General features: G+C 42.6%; 1 protein-coding gene across 1 annotated transcript in view; it reads right to left on the bottom strand.

Annotated features, from left to right (window-relative positions):
- Positions 1-18780, bottom strand: part of LDLRAD4 (low density lipoprotein receptor class A domain containing 4) — a 268311-nt gene extending 249531 nt beyond the window's left edge. Inside the window, exon 1 of the mRNA XM_083450231.1 lies at positions 18511-18780. The gene's annotated coding sequence lies outside the window, so the exon portion shown is untranslated. The remainder of the gene's footprint in view (positions 1-18510) is intronic.
- Positions 18781-19214: the final 434 nt, after the last annotated feature.

Here is a 19214-nt window from a genome sequence, read left to right as displayed (position 1 = left end):
AAAATAGAACAACAAAATAGGGCAATAAAACAGTAATACAGTGAGAGCTGCTGCCTCATCCTACCTGAGAGGATGAGGCAGCCATCTTGATCACCTCCTCTTAAAATTGGCTTGGGGGGCAAAGAACCCCCAAAATGGGGTGGGTGGGTGGGTGGGTGGGTGGGTGGAGAAAGAAGGGATCATTCCATTTGGTAAGGTAAAAGGCTTGTGCAGACAGAATGTTTCTCATAGCACAAAAGTGAATTCCACCCTTAAATTTTAATGTAAGTGAATTCAATTCCAGTTCTTAATCCCAAAAGCATCCTGATGGAATTGGGGGTTTCTCATTCTATAATACATCACAGAATCAATTATAGCATAAACATAAAATTCCAAGAATTGATTTGATACTCGGAAAATTTAGGTTTAAAATAAGTGTATGGAATCAAATGAACAAGCACACAATATGATCTGACTTTTGAAATCGGCACTCAAATTCCAGAACAAGACTGAACCAACTTAGATGAAATTATAGAAAATTTGGGCTTTTAATTTCAGTTCCTATTCTTAGCTGGAGTTTGGTTGTCAAGACAACGCCTTCCACTTCAAAAAAAAATCCACTTTATCTGTAAGCAATGTGTCATGAAGTCAATATCAAAAGTTTGTTAGAATGGCCTTGTCTACAATCAAACAATAGCTTGTGTTTCACTGAAGTCAACACAAAACAAAAATGTAATAACATTTCCAACATGTGTACAGAATAAATTTACCTGAAACAATTCAGAGGAGGCCTGATTTGTCCAAATCAGTACCAACTGAACTTGAGATAGTATTCCAAGGCATTCACAGCATTTATATGGCAACTACTACCTATTTGCATCTTAGGCCTAATAGCATCTTACAATATTCTATAGACCTATTTTCCCAACATGAGACAGTTGGATTGAAATTTACATGCCAATCTTAGAATGGTTTGTTCAAGTACTTTAGGCTGCAATCCTATACTCAAGATATGCTGGCTGAGATGCTTTAGGACAGAAATGGGGAACCTGGTGCCCTCCAGATGTTACTGAACTCCAATTCTCATCAGTCCCAGCCCAGCCAGCATGGCCAATGGTTGGGTGGGGATGATTACAGCTGCAGGATAGCAACATCTGGAAAGCCACATGTTCGCCATCCCTGCTTTTAGAAAGCAGCAGAAGGCTGCCTACAGTGGCATAAGTTTATATTCACTGCCAGCATGACAGACAGGTCAGTAGGACTTCCCAGATAGGTCATTGCGAAGCAGACAAAAACATAGTGGAGTCATAGGCAGCACAAAGGAAGAACAGACTCATGCCAAAGCCTGCAGTCACTCAAAACTTGGCCATGCCCCCACCAATGGCACTTTACACCATACCTAGGTGGAACTAGTTTCCAATCCCATCATCCTGCTTCAGGGATTTTAGCATAACATATGGTGTAACTGAATAACAAATAGCAGCACACCACAACTGGTATGCACCAATGAAAGTACAAATCAGACACAGTCAAACCTCGGCTCCCAAACACCTCCATTTTGCTGGCAGGTTGGCAACCCAAAGACAACAAATAAGGTCAGTAGAAAGCAGCTCACCTTGCACTAGACTAGAGCTAGGTAGAACACTAACTGACATCTTGTGTCACCCAACCGCTGCTTAGCTCTTTATTCCAAATACTGCCCTCAGACCATCTGCACTGCTGGTGGTGCCCAAGAGAAAACAAATCAGTAGCTTCCTCCTCTGGAAAGAAAAAAGCCACACTAGCACAGAACAGCCTGTGAAAGTATTGTGCAAAGCCTGAGAAGTAATAGCAATGGACACTTTACTTCACTGTGCATCAGGATTCTGTGAAAAGGGGGAGGATCCAGAATTACTGTAACCCCTATTTGGGCATAATTGTCCATGAAATCTTAAAAACATTGAGAGATGGGGCATAGGGGGAGTGGGCGGTGGCATCTGGTCCCAAACCAGCACAGGGTTCTAACATCACAGAGAGCCTACAGGAATAGAGCAAACACCCCCACTCCCTGTTCTGTACCCCTTCCCATGTATGGTGATGTTGGAGCTATCTAGAACAGTCCCACTGTTTCCCTCCACATGATTAAAATTGCATGGAGGAAAATGCCCACATAGGGCTCCAATTACAGCATATTCCCTTGCTGAGCCATTCTGCAAACTGCAGGACTCAAGTAACAGTGTCCAAGAGGTGAGATCTCCTCTGGAGAGGTGACACTCTGTTCAATCAGAGCCAAGGAAATAAATTCTTAATGACTTCCTCCCAGCCCCCACTCTCCTGTCCTTGGTCAATCATTTCAGGTAAGTGTTGAGCCCAGGCCAGCAACATTCTCAAGCCCAACATTCTTGTTGTCCCATGGCAGAGTAATATAGTGGGAGCAGATAAAATTGACAAGCACAGTTCTGTGTCCTGTCGAGGAAGAAAGGCTGGTTCTTGAATTCAAGATCTGAGTTAAGGCTAGTTTACAATTCAGCACAAATAACAGGAAAGAAAAGACACACTTAAATTTTTAAGTGCCTTTTGAGCTGGGTGCACGCAGCAATACTGGCATCCTATGCTGTAGCAACAGGGTAAAAAAGAAACATGTTTACAGAAATTAGGTCAAGGTTTGTACTGTGAGAAAGAGTGCTAGTGTACAATAGATGTCCTTCTCCTTTTGAGTGCATGATGCTTGCATTCTAGTAATAAACCTCATGCTACATGAGGCACGCACAAGATATATGTATAATTCAGAACTTCAGAATCTAGCCATGAGGCACCAGAACTTGAAAGCCTGCCAACAGCAGTTTTCCCTATTCTGCAGCCCACCCAGAAGACTAGAATCCACTTCTTTCCTTAACTATGCCCTATTTCAGCTTCCCTTCATTAAAGGAACGAGGAGGATTGAGAGGGTAGAGAAACACTTTTTAAAAGTAAAATGAAGTCCTGATCAGACTATTTAATGTCATTCAGCTTGATCTGGCAGCTGAAGACCCACTAGGGTAACCACTGCTTTTAGTGTAGGCAAGACTGTCAAGTCAATAATACCTGTAATTCACTGTGACTCATAAAAATTCTTACTACTTAATTCATTCACTAATTAGAATTTAAAAGGGCACTGTTCCCATTCAGACAATTTCATTTACGTTCTACTGAGCATCTCATACAAGTTAGGAGGTGAAAGCGGACAGCCAATTCTGCTTAAACTTCAGGAGCCTCTCCCTACCATCAATATCCTTTTGTACCATTTAACACCCTCAAGCAGAGTATATCAATGTCACTGGATAAGTACATTGCATTTCCCAAGCTTTAAGGGCGAAATAGATCTGGAACTGACAGATAGACCCCCAGGTGCACAGGCAGAGGAAAGTGCATTCTCTCAAAGATATCCCTAACCAGCCAGAGAAATAAACTATTGAACAAAAATGGGTGAGCAATTCACAGTATACATTTTTCTTCTTCTTCAAAGAGGCAGTCACACTAACTTATTCAAAGACGTGCTTACATAGACAAATGTTATACGTGAATTGGGCAGAGATACGGTTGCTTTGGTTGTAATTTCCAGGATCATATTAGTAACTTTTCAAGCCATCATAATCATGAAAATGGCTGCAAGCTATGTGTATGATTGTCTAGTTTGCCCATTATGTTTGCCTATATGAATGCCCATTTGGGAGCAATCAGAGTTGCTCAGATGGATAAAAGTGTTGTATTTCAAAAGATCATAAGAAGGTATTCGTGAATCACTTATAATAGATTAGCTAACCCTTAGGTAACTTTATCTCTAATTTTGCTCACAGAATGGAATTTAGATTTTCAAATCTTTCAGTCGTTCTCCTAAGCACTCAGCTCCTGCTCCAGGCTGGCAAGAGCCTCTGTTCCATCAAAGTATCTAATCCAGTGGATGCCAGAAGCCATGTCAATCCATGCTGACATTAGAGAAAACCAGCCAACCACATTGAGGAAGGCAAACTGTGTGAAAAGGTCAGAGGTCGAGGAGACGTTTGTCAGAGCACAGAACGTAAGATGCTACTTTGTCCCAGGTTCTCCAGGATTTTGAGCTTTTTCAAGCCCCACAACCGGCTGGACCTGGGATATTCTGCGTGCAAGACAGATCCTCTGCCTCAGAGGAAGGAACTCAAGATATCAGAAGGTGCAAAAACATAAGAAGAGGCTGCTAGGTCAGGCCAATGGCCCATCTAGTTCAGCATCCTGTTCTCAAAATAGCCAGGACCCAAACACAACAGCACATTCCCCTCCTCTTTCCATCAATTAGTATTCAGAAGCATACTGCCTCCAACCACAGAGAAAGAGCATATCATGGCTAGTAGCTAATAATAGTCTCATCTTCCATAAATCTGTCGAATCCCGTTTTAAAGCCGTCCAAGTTGGTGGCTATCACAGCCTCCTGTGGAAGTGAGTTCCAGACATTAACTACGTGCTGGGTAAAAGAAGTGCTTACATTTTATTTGTTCTTAAGCTTTCTACATTCAGCTTCATTGGATGTCCACGCATTCTGGTGTTATAAGAAAACCCTTTCCCCGTCCACGTTCTCTATGGCATGCATCATTTTATAAACTTCTATCGTGTCACTTCTTTCTTATGTTTCCTCTAAGTCCCAAACACTGTAGCCTTTCTTTATATGGGAGATGATCCATCCCCTTGATCATTTTGGTTGCCATTTTCAGAAACTACAATATCCTTTTTGAGGTGGTGATCAGAACTGTACACTATATTCCTACTGTGACCACATTTGGAATGCAGCGTACAGCGTCTGGGACGGCTTAGGGAGTTCAATTCCTTTCCTAATGATGCCTAGCATAGAATCTGCCTTTTCCACAGCTGCCACACACTGGAGCAGTATCTTCAGCAAACTAGCCACTATAACCACAAGATCTTGTTCCTGGTTAGTTACCGCCAATTCAGACACCATGAGTGTATATGCGAAAATAAGAACTTATTTGCCCTGACATGTGTCATTTTATAGTTGTTTACATTTAATTGCATTTGCCATTTACTGCCTAGTCCTTTCAGACCTCTTCACAATCTCTTTTTGTTTTAACCCTGAGTAATATAGTATCACAGCGGGTGGCGCTGTGGGTAAAACCTCAGCGCCTAGGACTTGCCGATCGTCAGGTCGGCGGTTCGAATCCCCGCGGCGGGGTGCACTCCCGTTGCTCGATCCCAGCGCCTGCCAACCTAGCAGTTCGAAAGCACCCCCGGGTGCAAGTAGATAAATAGGGACCGCTTACCAGCGGGAAGGTAAACAGCGTTCCGTGTGCTGCGCTGGCTCACCAGATGCAGCTTGTCACGCTGGCCACGTGACCCGGAAGTGTCTCCGGACAGCGCTGGCTCCCGGCCTATAGAGTGAGATGAGCGCACAACCCTAGAGTCTGGCAAGACTGGCCCGTACGGGCAGGGGTACCTTTACCTTTACCTTTAATATAGTATCATCAGCAAACCTGGCCACCTACTGCTCACTCCCAACACTAAAGCACATCCACCACAACACACTAGTTCCTTTATGTGCATTATAGCCTTAAGCCCATTATAGCCCACACATTAGCCCTATTGCCAGGGCTGAGGGGCAACGGGGGAACATCTGTTACACACATCTTTTCTGGGTTGAAAGTACCCTCTCCTTTTTGAGATTTTTCTACAATTGATGTGAAACAACAGCAAAAGTTTTTAATTTTTAGAGTAATCCCTGATTGGCTAAGATCACCCGTGTTAGGAAGCCTTGCCCTTGCTTGAGTGAGACAGGACACAGCCAAATATGATTGGCTAGACCATGTCCAGTGTTGATTGGCATAATTTCCTTCTTCCTCATTTCATTCTTTATACTTGATTCCAGTCAAAACAGCAAAGAGGGAAGGGAACCGTGGTTATTAACATTTGCAAAAGCACAAGAAAGTAAGAATGATTAAGTTGCAGGGTGGTATTAAACACACATCCCAATTGACAAAGCACTATTTCCATTTTGTCAATGGGCAACTAAGAGAGAATAATTTGTTAATAGAAATCCAACTTATTCATGGCTGACTCGAGATTGATCAGGGACCACTCATTGAGTCATAGCACCTCTCCGAACCTGTATATAAGATTTCTGATATATAATAAACTTGACACTTTTAGACTGGAATCCTATACTCATGTACCTGGGATTAAGCCCCATGAATTCAGTGGGGCTTACTTCTGAGTAGACATGTACAGGCTTCCACTGTTAGCCTCTTTTATCATGGTGAGGAAACATAGTTTGGAACCTAAAAACAATTTAAGCTGTTGCCTAGCTTCAACCTTGCAAGGAAAAGGGTATTAAATGCTAACAAATCAGCATAGTTTATTTCAAAACTTCAAAACATACTTCAAGATGACGTTGTGGGTAACCATTTAATTTTAACCATTACAGTCCCCATAATTAAAAAAGAGGCTCTTTTAAAGAAAAACTTCACATCTGTACCCATTTTCCCTCCATACAAAGAGATTGTAAGTATAGTGAATACTGTTAACCATCCAATTAAATGCATTTTAAATACATGCTATTAAGAAGTCTAACAGTATGAGAAGAATACGTTTGTGGCACCTTAGAACAAAACTTATTACAGAGGCAATTTTACAATTGCATATACCAGTGCAGCCTTAATCAAATCCTAATTAATCTGCTGATTTTATATTCTGACATAATCTTGCTGAAAAGAGGCACAGCTAATTAAAACATGACTTGTTTATCCAGCTACCTAGGGTTTCAACTCAGAAAGTGGTGTTCAGAAAACAAGTGCATTCTGTAGCATGTCATTTACTTTATTTTTCTTAAAAAAACAAACTTGGAACCAAAATTATGCAATGTCAGCAAGCAGACTTCTAAAGAGATATTTTGAAAGGTGAAATAATTGTTCCAGAGGAATCACGCTGACAATAATTTCATTTAAACATGCATTTTTCTATTATGTGCCCTACATTTAAGAAGTTCAGAACTCTTTAGCAGCCATTCATTACTACAAAGCATTTTCATTCAGTTTTTTTTAGCAATGGAATCATTTGTATAAACATACAGAGACATTTACAAATTTATGGGACTGACCCACTTTTGCTCCGAGTGGAGGGTGATTACTCCCATACAAAGCAGCCTTTCTACCCCATTTGGGAGTAACACCAATGGACTCTGAAAGATCCTTTTATGTTGTTGTTGTTGTTTTGAATATTTTATTGGTTGAATATAAGAACAATATATAATCAAATACAAGCAATCAAATACAGCTTTCCCCTAAACTGCCCCCCCCCCAAACAGCCCCAACTACATCCAGGTAATTACATTAGTAATATAATCAAATAATAAATTATTTCTACAGTTGCTGGTTTAAAAAATATCATTCCACATGCTCCCATGTGTCTTAGGTGGTTCAAATGCATGTTCTTTCTTTGATGCATATGTAATAAAGGAGGACCACGTTATTGCAAAAGTTATGTAGTTTCTCATGTTGTTTTCTTTCATGTGCCCTTTCTGTTAAATGTTGTTTTTTAAATGTCTTGCATACAGAATATAAAGCAGTATTATAACAATGTAACAAAAACAGAAATAAAAATTGTAATCAAAGATCATGCTTGGCAACATTAAGATGACAGTCTTATGGCAAGAAATGCCAGAATGAGAAAGTTAGGATCCATCAGATTCCTGGCTCATAGATACATCAAAATAACCTGCTCACCCCAACTCAACAGAGAGGGCTCAGGCTGAATCCTAAGTCTGTTCACCTCAGTCATGTGGCCAGCAGCAGCCCTGATACTAAGTAAGGTTTGTATCTGGTGTAACTTTACATCGGACTTAACTTACACCAGCATGCCTAGTGACACAACCATGAGACAAGGAGTCCTGAAAAGCATATTCAGACACAAATAATTGGGAGAAAGATCTGACTTGACCATTCATTGGCAAGAATTGTGCCACATCTGGACCACTTTGATCAAAGCTCTCTGTAAATTCCAGTGGCCATTTCAGTCTCAGCTATGATCAGTACACATATTTTGGGACTGTTGCTGCAAGAAGTTACAAGATGCTTTCAGCCAAAAATGAGGTCTCAGCTGGAAATTTTAAGTAAAAGGCGTTGGTAAGAAAGCCAGTGAGTTATTCATTCTAATACAAGAGTTTACTTTTAGGGCAAGTTCACATACAGTGGTTTTATCCATCTCCTTGAGTAGAAGGAAACCTTATGCAGTTTTCCCCAAGATCTCACATCTAAGAAGTCAGAATGAAAATTTTGTTCAATTAATGCACATACTGCAACACCTCTTACCCCAAGCTCACTGGTAAAAGAAAGGTGTCAGAGATGTTGTTCTGTAATAGCTTTCCTGTCTCTAAGTCACAGAGCTTCCCCGTGGGTAAGGGGAAAAACACAAACAATTCCCTAGTGAGAAACCAAAAGTGTACAGTGTCAGCACGACTATACCATAAAAATAGGCTTTTCTAACATATTTTGGAGAAGGCTAAGGTGGGATTTCTATTACAGGAATAAAAAGGTGTAGCTACAACAAACAATAATGATAGAAGCTGAAAAAGAGTAAAGACATGCTACAGATAAAATGGATATTTGGGCAACCAGGACACCATGAGTCTTCCTATTCACCCATGGAAGCCTTGTGATAATTATATTTTAAATTCATATGTATTCTATGTGACAAAACAACACTGTGTCCCATTATAGATTCCATTAAGTACTGGAAAAAATGGACTCCAAAGCTGCTATTCCCTCTACAGTGGAAGATGTCAGAACTTTGGGATGGGGTGGGGGGATTTTCACCTGTACCACAGTGTAGAGGTAAGGGTTTAACTCACACACACAACACAGACACATGCTGTATGCCACAGATGCAGTCCCAATCCTCATGAAGCCCCCAGATCTGGCTGTTATTTTGTTTAAATAAATTTAAAAAAACAAACGAATGCATTCTCACATTTAATAATACAAGTAGTTTGGTTCTAGGGCAACCACATATTATTGTTTTAAACTACAATGGCCTTGCAAGCTATTCAATAAAGTTTGCAGTATCCCAACAATAATATCATATATAGTACCCCAAAACAAAGGACATCCAATTCGTCAGCTTCCTACGTTCCTACCCTTGAAGAAAGACCTCCTGATCCTCTTGCAGATTTTAAATTTTTTTGCCTGGTGGTGGGGGGAGAGGATTCACATTAGCACTTTAGCAATGATCTACAGTTAGCACTTCCACTGGGAAAGTCTATAGCAATTGTCACATTTGCCCCTCACCAACGACCTATACAGATGTGACAGAAGAGCACAGTGCTCAAGTTACCATGGGAGCAGAACCTGGAAGAATAAGAACAGCCATGAAGGCTACCTGACCTGCCGCGTCCTTCCACACATTCCCAAAGACAACTCAGATTGCCTTACGGCACCACTCTCCATTCATCAAAAACGATACTCTGGCTCTGGACTCTGCTCTCCAGCAGGTTTGCCAAATTTCAAACCTAAGCATCTCCTCATAGTGATGTAAGATTTCTTAAGGTTATTGAATTGGTTAGATGTAAGCAGCATTATCGCTTTAGCAATCATTCTAAAAATTGCTGCATTAAAAAACACGTGTTCATCTATTTTACAAAATATCGCTTATAAATATCACCAGCGCTTTTGGGGATAGGGTAGGTTATCAAACCATAAATTAATAAATAGGTGCTGATGTTACCTGACCCTGTTACAATCTGAGATGCCAGCAGATCTCTGTAGGGACACATCACAGGTTTGCACCAAATGCGAGCGCGTTTCTGTCTCAGACACTGTAATTTATTTATCCCGGCATGTAACATTAACAGACTGTCTGGATCTTGGCAAGCACAGACTTGCACTGTCATATAAACAGTCTGACAAAACCTACCGTTTCTTAAATGCATAAGTGAATAAAAAGATTTCATCAAACTCACTGCAACCCATAGCTGTGACTGGGTATACTTGGCATGGGATGTTGCAGTGGTGGAGGGGGGGGGGGGCGTCGGCACTAAGGAAAACCTGGCAAGCTATTCTCTCTCAGCTTCAGCCACACATCCGTAAAATGGAAATAGTACTGACTTGCTGGTGGGGTTGAGCTCATTGTTATGCTTTTCAACTCCGAGGTAGCAATTTCAGGGTGCCGGGGGAGCCCCTCCACTACCTCACTGCTACTTTCAAGGGTTGGGGGAGAAGCAAAACAATGAAAAGTTTCAGCTCGGCCACTGCAGATAGTGACAGCAGCCACGAAATTAAAAGACACCTGCTTCTTGGGAGAAAAGCAATGACAAACCTAGACAGCATCTTAAAAAGCAGAGACATCACCTTGCCAACAAAGGTCCGTATAGTTAAAGCTATGGTTTACCCAGTAGTGATGTATGGAAGTGAGAGCTGGACCATAAAGAAGGCTGATCGCCGAAGAATTGATGCTTTTGAATTATGGTGCTGGAGGAGACTCTTGAGAGTCCGATGGACTGCAAGAAGATCAAACCTATCCATTCTGAAGGAAATCAGCCCTGAGTGCTCACTGGAAGGACAGATCGTGAAGCTGAGACTCCAATACTTTGGCCACCTCATGAGAAGAAAAGACTCCCTGGAAAAGACCCTGATGTTGGGAAAGATGGAGGGCACAAGGAGAAGGGGACGACAGAGGACGAGATGGTTGGATAGTGTTCTCGAAGCTACCAGCACGACTTTGACCAAACTGCGGGAGGCAGTGGAAGACAGAAGTGCCTGGCGTGCTCTGGTCCATGGGGTCACGAAGAGTCGGACACGACTAAACAACTAAACAACAACAACAACAACTTGTGACTCAAATCAAAAGTCTTTCCCAGTATTATTTAAGAACATAGGAAGCTGCCTTCTACCAAGTCAGGTCATTGGTCCACCTTGCTCAGTGTTGTCTACACTGACTGGCAGGATTTCAGGCAGGTGTCTCTCCCAACTGTACCTGGCGGTGCCAAGGAATGAACCTGGGACCTTCCGACTGAGATTCCTGCAACTTAGAGACATTATGCAGATTTTTAAAAATCAGAGTATATTTCGCTTAATTGCTGCTTATTTCAAAGGGCAAAGAGAGTATGCAGGATACAAAAGTCGTATCTGAACACTGGAAACCCTGCTCAGCCAGCCTACCACACCCACATCTAATATTTTAGCAGGCTCCACCCTTTTCTAAAAAAAGTATTTCTTTGAGGCATTAAGGGCTAGAACTTACTTGCTGTTGTTTTTAAAGGAAAGCTCAGGATACGGCATTAAGCTAGTCGTGATGACTAATTTGATTCCATGGGGTCTGTTCTAAGCACGTCTAACAGCATAATCTTAACCATGTCTATACAGCAGTAAGTCCTACTGAATGCAATGGTGCTTACTCACAGGTAAACAGGGTTAGGAGTGCAGCCTAAGCCTGAATCCAGCCCATTGTTCTGTGTGTGCGCGCGCACACTGTGATTGTGGGCTTGGAGAACACATCCAGCTCTGATTCCACTTCCCCACAAGCAATATAAACGAGAGGCAAAAACAGAAAGACACAAAATGTTGTGTATGCAACGCTCAATCTAATTGGAAAGACTTCCATCTATCTTAAGTGCAAAAGTATAGTAATTAAAAATTAATCGTAGACAGAGATATGCAACTTACACTCACAAACTCCCTTTTCTGAAATTCTTTTGTGTTTATGCAGATTTGTGCCAGACATTCTGCATCCTCATTAAGTGGTATCTGGCAACCTGCCCAAGTTTTAGTGGGTTCTGGGAATGCCAATATATTAACCAGAGTACTTTTCACATAACCTTTGGAGTTTTTTCCTTCTAGAAAAGTCAACCATTTGGCACAGCGCAACCATACTTCATCTAAAAAAGCTCTCCGTTGCCAATCAACACAGAAATTACCCTTCAGTTCTTCATCCTTTCCAAACCTGTAAGAACAACAAGGTCAGCAAGAGATTTACTCAAGTTGTACTTTCAAATAGGGGACATGTCATGTTGCATAGGTTTTGCAAAAGAAAAGGAATGAGACATAAGTGCTGGCATATACTTAAAAGGGATGGTTTTCATTTTCTTATATGTGTGCTGGCAGATATATTACAATATAAGATGCATCTTTTAAAAACTAGCCAATTTTACTAGTGACATCAGTTTCTTCTATGGATTACCCATGACACCCACCCCACCATTCAGACAACTCCCCACTCAACACTGGTAATTGAGCTGCTGGTGAATGATGCCATCTCAAGCAACTATTTTAGCTGTAGAACCAGGTTGCCCTACTAGGTCTAGTTCAGTTAGAAACTTCAAATACCCCTACAAGAATTTTAAGCAATTTAACAATGCCTGTTAAGCAACACTTCAAACCTTTTCCCTCTGAAAAGAAGAACTGGACTAGATCCATAGGTATCTCCAGCACTTGGCATGATTAAGCTCTTCCAGCTCCTCAAGTAACCAAAGTACTAAAAGCCTTACAGCAGGGCTGGACCTCGGTGTCATATACGGCCCTCCAGGCATCTCTAGCTGCCCCCCCCCCCCCCGGTCTCTCAGCAAGCCATACATCCTCCATGGGCCAAACTTCACTGACCCTGCTCCACAACTCCCTCCAGTCCTCCTCACCAACTAGATGAGTCCTTGAACTGCAATACTGCCTTGTGCTTGCCTGGATGAAGGGATGGAGATCCTTGCAAGCTAGATGTTAGGCTACTGTACTAAAGCAGCAGTCACATCCATTGCCTTAGACACTGCTCCTTGCAAGTTGCTCACTAGGGGATGGGACCTGTAGGCTGGAAAATGTACCCCACTCCTGCCTTACAGGGACACATATGGATAAATTAGGGAACAGAGGTAAAATATACAGTACAGCTGTGGCAATCAAAGACTGTTAAGCAATAGAATCAAAACTTTTATTCAGCTGTACCCAACTACAGCTATCTTTATAGCACAGTGGAGACCCAAAAGAAAATAGTGTGAAGTAGTGGCACCATTTGTAAGAGATGTCATAAACAATAAGGCAAGTACTACACAGACACAATCCTTTCTTTATTAAATTCTTTTTTAAAATTGTAAATAAACATGATAACATCTTCTCTTTGGCTTTAGTGCAATTAAATCAATGGCATTAATGCTTTAGATGAACTCATACATCCCAAGCATCTCTTAACAAAATATTCATGCAGCTGGATTTATAATGCAGACGCAACTACCAACTTCTGCGGAAAGCCTAGAAAATGACATCCATCACTGCCTTGATTAATTGTTAGGGGGCATTTCAGAACTAGGGAACAAGGATGGTATCAGAGGTAAGATGGCCTGTACACATTATCTCCTCTTCCTTCTATTGTGAAATCTGACCTTCTTATCCTTTCCCTCTTTTTCAGGGAATGTGTGAAACACAAGATGTTGGATGTACCATCTGTTGATAATGTTCCTTTTTTTATTAATAATAGCACTAAATGTTGCAAGCCAATTCCACATAAGTATCATACAAACATTACATTTAAAAAGCACGAATACAGATACATAAATATGTATAAAATAGTTTAACTATGTTTTAGCATCACCCTAATTATTCCCTCTTACTTGAGTGCACAAAACCTACAAGGATCTTGCATTCTTGTGTTGTTTATTACGAACAAGAAAAGGGTGCATCTATGTTAGAAATCTGTTACCTGGTCAATCTCCAAGGCAAACAGGCTATTCTTAGAAACAGCAATTATTTGGGGGAAAGGAGGGGAAATGCATATAAGAACTTTTAGACAAGACAGGTTGGATTCTTAACAGCGGGTGCACCAGTGCACTGGCATCAGGTCATTTAATAAACAGCTGATGTTGGCTGGGTGCCACGGGCAAATTCAACAGTTATATAGACCAAGCCTGGAATAATTGCCTGAAAACCTTTCAAAATGTGTTGTCTCCCTTGTGGATAATAACACACACGAATGATGCTACTCCCAAACCATAGGCCTTTCAAGTATAGTACTCACCCACCAAGAAGCAAATGCTATAGAAGAGGTTATGCGTTATGTCAAGTGCAAATATTCCCATTGAATTATTTTCCTTAATCTTGAATTAACACTAAAATAAAAACAATGTTAAGAAATCCAAACTGATAACAAGAACCCACCAACAGCATACAAATGGTTTTATATACTTCTACATATGGTGCACAGTTCCAATAATATTTAGACAGAAGTCAGAACGTAGATTTTAAAGAACCAGCAGGCACAAAAATCAGGTAGGAAAAAAATGATAAAGCACAGACACACCTCAAGTACCTCCAAGCACCACGCTCAAAAGTTTAACTTTTCCAGGAATGCTACAAATCAGTCTGAAGAGAGAATATTAGAAAACCATTACTGTAATATGCCTTGGTAGTGAAAACACACAGCAGTTGGATAAACTGCTATGATGACTCAAAAAACCATCAAGAAAACTAGCCTATCCTAGACAAAGATGCCCCCTCCTTTGAAAGGCATCAAGTGGTTGGTTTGGATGGGATCAAAAGTCCACATCTGCCTTAGAGATGGAAGTAGCTAGAATGGACATCTGCAAGAAGACCAACGACAGGAAAGCTAAGCCTCATGAGACAGAGAAGCTAAGGGGCAAAGTTTCCAAAGGCAAAGCAGAAATACAAAAAGAAGACGACTGAGAAATGGGACTCTGATAGAAAAAACTTACAATAGAATTTGTCCTCTCGGCAATAACTAATGACAGAGAGCCCCTGTCGCAATGCTGGCCCTGAAACTCTAAGGGTGAACAAGATCCAGAAGGCAGTGGGAAGGTGTCTGCATTCCACATATTGGCTTGAACTGACAAGCAGATCTGCTGTAGAGAGTTAGGTCAAGTGCTGGGCTGGGGTCGGGATGCTCTGAGCATGTTCCCTCAGCAGGGCAAGAGAGCAGCAGGGCAGCTGTGGCAGCACAGGCACTAGCCTTCACATCGCTTCATCTCATGCTCTTTAAAGTTTTGGTAGCTCAGTTTTCACAGAGGCACAAATCCCAACCCTGCGGAAAAAGGGCAGGTGAGCTGAACACAGAGCCAGGCTAGGCCACCTCCCTCAGGAAAGAAACAAACCTGCCAACTAAATACACAACACGGGAAAAGGACGTCAACAGCTAAAAGCAAAGTTAAAAAGGTAAAGTGACCCCTGACCGCTAGGTCCAGTTGTGGACGACTCTGGAGTTGTGGCGCTCATCTTGCTTTACTGGCCGAGGGAGCCGGCGTACAGCTTCCGGGGCATGTGGCCAGGATGACTAAGCTGCTTCTGGCAAACCAGAGCAGTGCACAGAAACACCGTTTACCTTCCTGCCGGAGCGGTACCTATTTATCTACTTGCACTTTGACGTGCTTTCGAACTGCTAGGTTGGCAGGAGCAGGGACTGAGCAATGGGAGCTCACCCCGTTGTGGGGATTCGAACTGTGGTTTAGACCACAGTGCCACCCACGTCCCCTAAAAGCAAAGTTACCCACAGTGTAAATCTAATCAATGGCAATGTTATTGCCTTTGGAGGTCTGCCCCCCCCAACTTTATATAGAACTCTATATTATCAGAAACATATAGCACCTGATCAAAGACAGAGAGGGAGAGGGAAAAAGGAAATGTCTACAAATCCACTGACCTGGGAGTCACAACAGAATACACTGCGAAGCATAAAATATTCAGAGATATGTCTTCATATATACAAGCATATAGGATACGTTGCAGTTGAGATTTTGATACTACAGAATCTTGTGGCACACTCACAGTCAGTAACTCAATACTTTGTGCTGAAAACACCAGTACAGATATAGACGTGCAGAACATTTTGTCACTATTTCATCTGGCAACTAAGTAGGGACATTCACTAGTTTTAATATATGCTGTCTCCCATAATGTCCTGCCCAATAAACTGTCCACTGTATTTCAAGCAACAGGGTAACGGCAGTGTTTACACGCTTCCAAGTACCTGCAAAACAATTGTACCATCTGCAAACAAATATAATTAGCAACGGCGCTAACTGGAATATAAACCTTCTGTTAAATAGACAGGCTGCAATTCTATACCACTTGCCTTGAGAATAAATCCCACTGAGCTCACTTACTTCTGAGTAGACATGTATAGGATTGTACTGTGATAATCACTTTGAAATGTTACCCTAGCAATCAGAAATAGGAAAAAGTTGAAACCGTGCCCATTTAAAACCCTTCTCCCAAAAGCCAGTCTCTTCACTACATTAATCTATAGTTATAAGTAATCATATTCTTAGGGTTGCACTCAAAGCTACTCCTATTCAAAATAAACAAATGTTAGTGTTCTATTAATTTCAATGGCTCTACTTTGAGTAGAATTTTGTTGACTGTAACCCCATAGATGGCAATCCTATGAACCTTACCTGGGAGTAAGTCCCATTTAATACATTGTGACTTACCACTGAGTAAACATATGTAGGACTGTCAGATACTTAAATGCAAAATTAGTTCATTGACATTATCATTCTTATACTCTGCCCATCTGCTTGGGTTGCTGCAGCCACTCTGGGCAGCTTCCAGCAGATATAAAAACTGCCTGAGATACTTCCTATGCCTTTATTTTTCAGGAGGCTTGCAATTAAATTATTAATTCATATTAATACACACTAAAAGCATGCAAAAGTGATAGTACCCATTCTAAAGTACCGTAGTAACATTTCACAACACCTGAATTTCCTTTTCATACCACACTGAGGATGCAATCCTATACCCACTGACCTGTGACTAAGCTCCAGTTAAGTGATGTATGAGTTGGAGTAGACATGCATAGAACTGTACTGGAAATTGCTCAGTAAATAATTGCATCACTGGCACCACTAACTCCAAGGGACTTGTGGTCCCTCATCCCCAACCAGCCCCAGTCAGAACAGCCAATGGCAAAGGATGGTGTGAGTTGAAGTTCAACAACATACCATGTCCCCCGACCCTGATTTACACACTGGAAGATGCACTCTGAAAAACTTTGAAGAATTAAAGGTCAAAAGTTGAAAGTAACACACATAAGACTTGGCTTTGGTATTAATGTAACCCCACACAACACTCCATTAAAATCATTCCACTGAGATAGGAAATTCATCTACCTCAACACATAAAAATCTACACCAAAGAACAGAACTCACTTTCCCAGCTCATCCCATCAGCATATGCTCTACCAAAAGGTAGAGGTAAGAACCCCCATAAAAGAAATGTGGGGGAAAGCACAAGCCAATTCTGCAAGTACTGACATTCCCTAAGTACAGACTTCTCAGTGGATGCTTATCGTCTGAGTCTCTCTTTTAAAAAGTTGCATGCATAATTCCTTTGATAGTTTACAGCAGGCAGCCACTTCTATAACAATCTCTTGGGACATCTCTGGACCACAGAACCATTTGATGCATCCAGATTTTTATTGACGTGCAAAATTAACCTTTCCCAACAACAACATGCACAGGTTAAAAAAAAATGTTTCCAAGTATTAGCTTTAAAACAATTCCTCAACCTGCCCCATCTCTCTATTACGTTTCATAGATATTAAGTGGTCCCGCAATAAAAAGCTTTGCTTTGCAGTGACATGAGACGTTGCGGCACCAGCTTAAACTGTATCTAGATTTCCAAAGCAGCTCCTTCAAAACCACAGGCGCAAATCAGGAAATGCATATGAACCACTTTCCAGCTTTATCCTCAGCTGGGAAGATTCCCCAACAAAACAATGTACAGTACCGAGGTGAAACCTCAATGCACAGACAAGCATCCCAAAAGCCCTGTCAGGGAAGACAAAAAGAATCACTTGATTTTAAAAAGAAAGAAAGAAAGAAAGAAAGAAAGAAAGAAAGAAAGAAAGAAAGAAAGAAATAAAGAAAGAAGGAAGAGTGATGCCAGGGTGGTTAACTACGTGTCACAGCTTGTAACCAAACCCCTGGCTGACAAGGTAAGAGGAATACCAACGGATGGGAGGGAAGCCCTGACAGAATTTCGTTCCCAGTTTGCTACTTTCATTTCAGCTCCGGCAAGACAGATGCCTCCTTCCTCCTGGATGGATATTACGCCAATCCGGGAAAGGACCTACTGGAATGTGCAGTCCGGATATGGATGTGTGTGCGTGCGCGCGTGCCATATTAACAACCCAAACGTCTCGGCTGTGTGCGTGTGCGGGCAGTCCCCGTCTAACGTGTGTGCTTCTGTTCACATGAGGCGTGCGGTACATGCATCCAGCCACACACTCGCCGCTCCTGCACGCACTTTGCCTGCGTGCCAAAGACACAAAGGAGAGGGAGAGAGAGAACGAGAGAGGAGAGAAGCACCTTCTGTTCTGGGGCAACCCCCGAGAAGAGTGCCCGTGTCCCTTTAAGAGCCGCAGACCTTCAACTTGGGCCTCTCCTCACTTTGTCAGACACTTTCTGGCTGTCTAGGTGGTGCTGGAGGAACTCCTTCAAGCGCGGGGACTCCCCCTTTCCCTGCGCGCGCGGCGGCGGCGGCGACGGCATCTCCGCTTGCCCAGCCAAGGACGGGAGAGCCCGGCAGGTTGTCCGCGCACACTCACCTTTCCTGCAAGCCCTACATCTCGCCCCTGAGGCGCCGGCAGGGGGGCTTTCCTTATGCAGAGCAGGAGAGGTCCTTTTTATCCTGCCCCCTCCCCGCTCTGTCTGTCTCCGGCAGGGCAGATCTGCGCGCTGAGGCTGCGTCTGCTTCCAACTCATTCCCAGTCTCTCCTCCTCCTCCTCCTTTCCCCTCCTCCTCCTCCTCCCCCCTCCTCTGGCTGCTGCCTGTCTGCAGCTAGTCTGGCTCTTAGTGACAGCAGGCAAAGAACGGGGGAGACGGGGAAGGAAGGGAGACGGGGGCGTGCGGCCGGGCGCGAGCACGCGCGCGGGCGCCGGAGAGGAGGGGGAGGGGAAGGAGAAGCTTCCTGCCCAGCCCCGAGCGCGGCGATTCACAGGCTATACTGACACCTGCCGGGCCGGATGTGTCAACGGCAGGCTAGGCAAAAAGTTGCATTAGCTGAAATCCCAAACTCAACGAGAAAATCGTTTCTTTCTCCCGCCCCCCCCCTTTTGTTTGCACCACCAGTTTCCCGTTTTCTTGATTTAGCATAAATTGTGGTGGTTGTTATATTTATATGCCACCCATCTGACTGGGTTGCCCCCATGGGCGTAGCCAAGGGGGGCAGGGGACAGCTTCTTCCCCCTCCCAAAAAAAATCAATCAAAATCAATGCAAATCTGAGGTTCTGCCCCCTCCACTATCAAAA

The sequence above is a fragment of the Podarcis tiliguerta genome (genome assembly GCF_965153285.1).
Source record: "Podarcis tiliguerta genome assembly, chromosome: 7".
NCBI classification, from domain to species: domain Eukaryota; kingdom Metazoa; phylum Chordata; class Lepidosauria; order Squamata; family Lacertidae; genus Podarcis; species Podarcis tiliguerta.
Note: the sequence above shows the minus strand (reverse complement) of the source record. Positions and strands in the feature narration are given on the sequence as shown.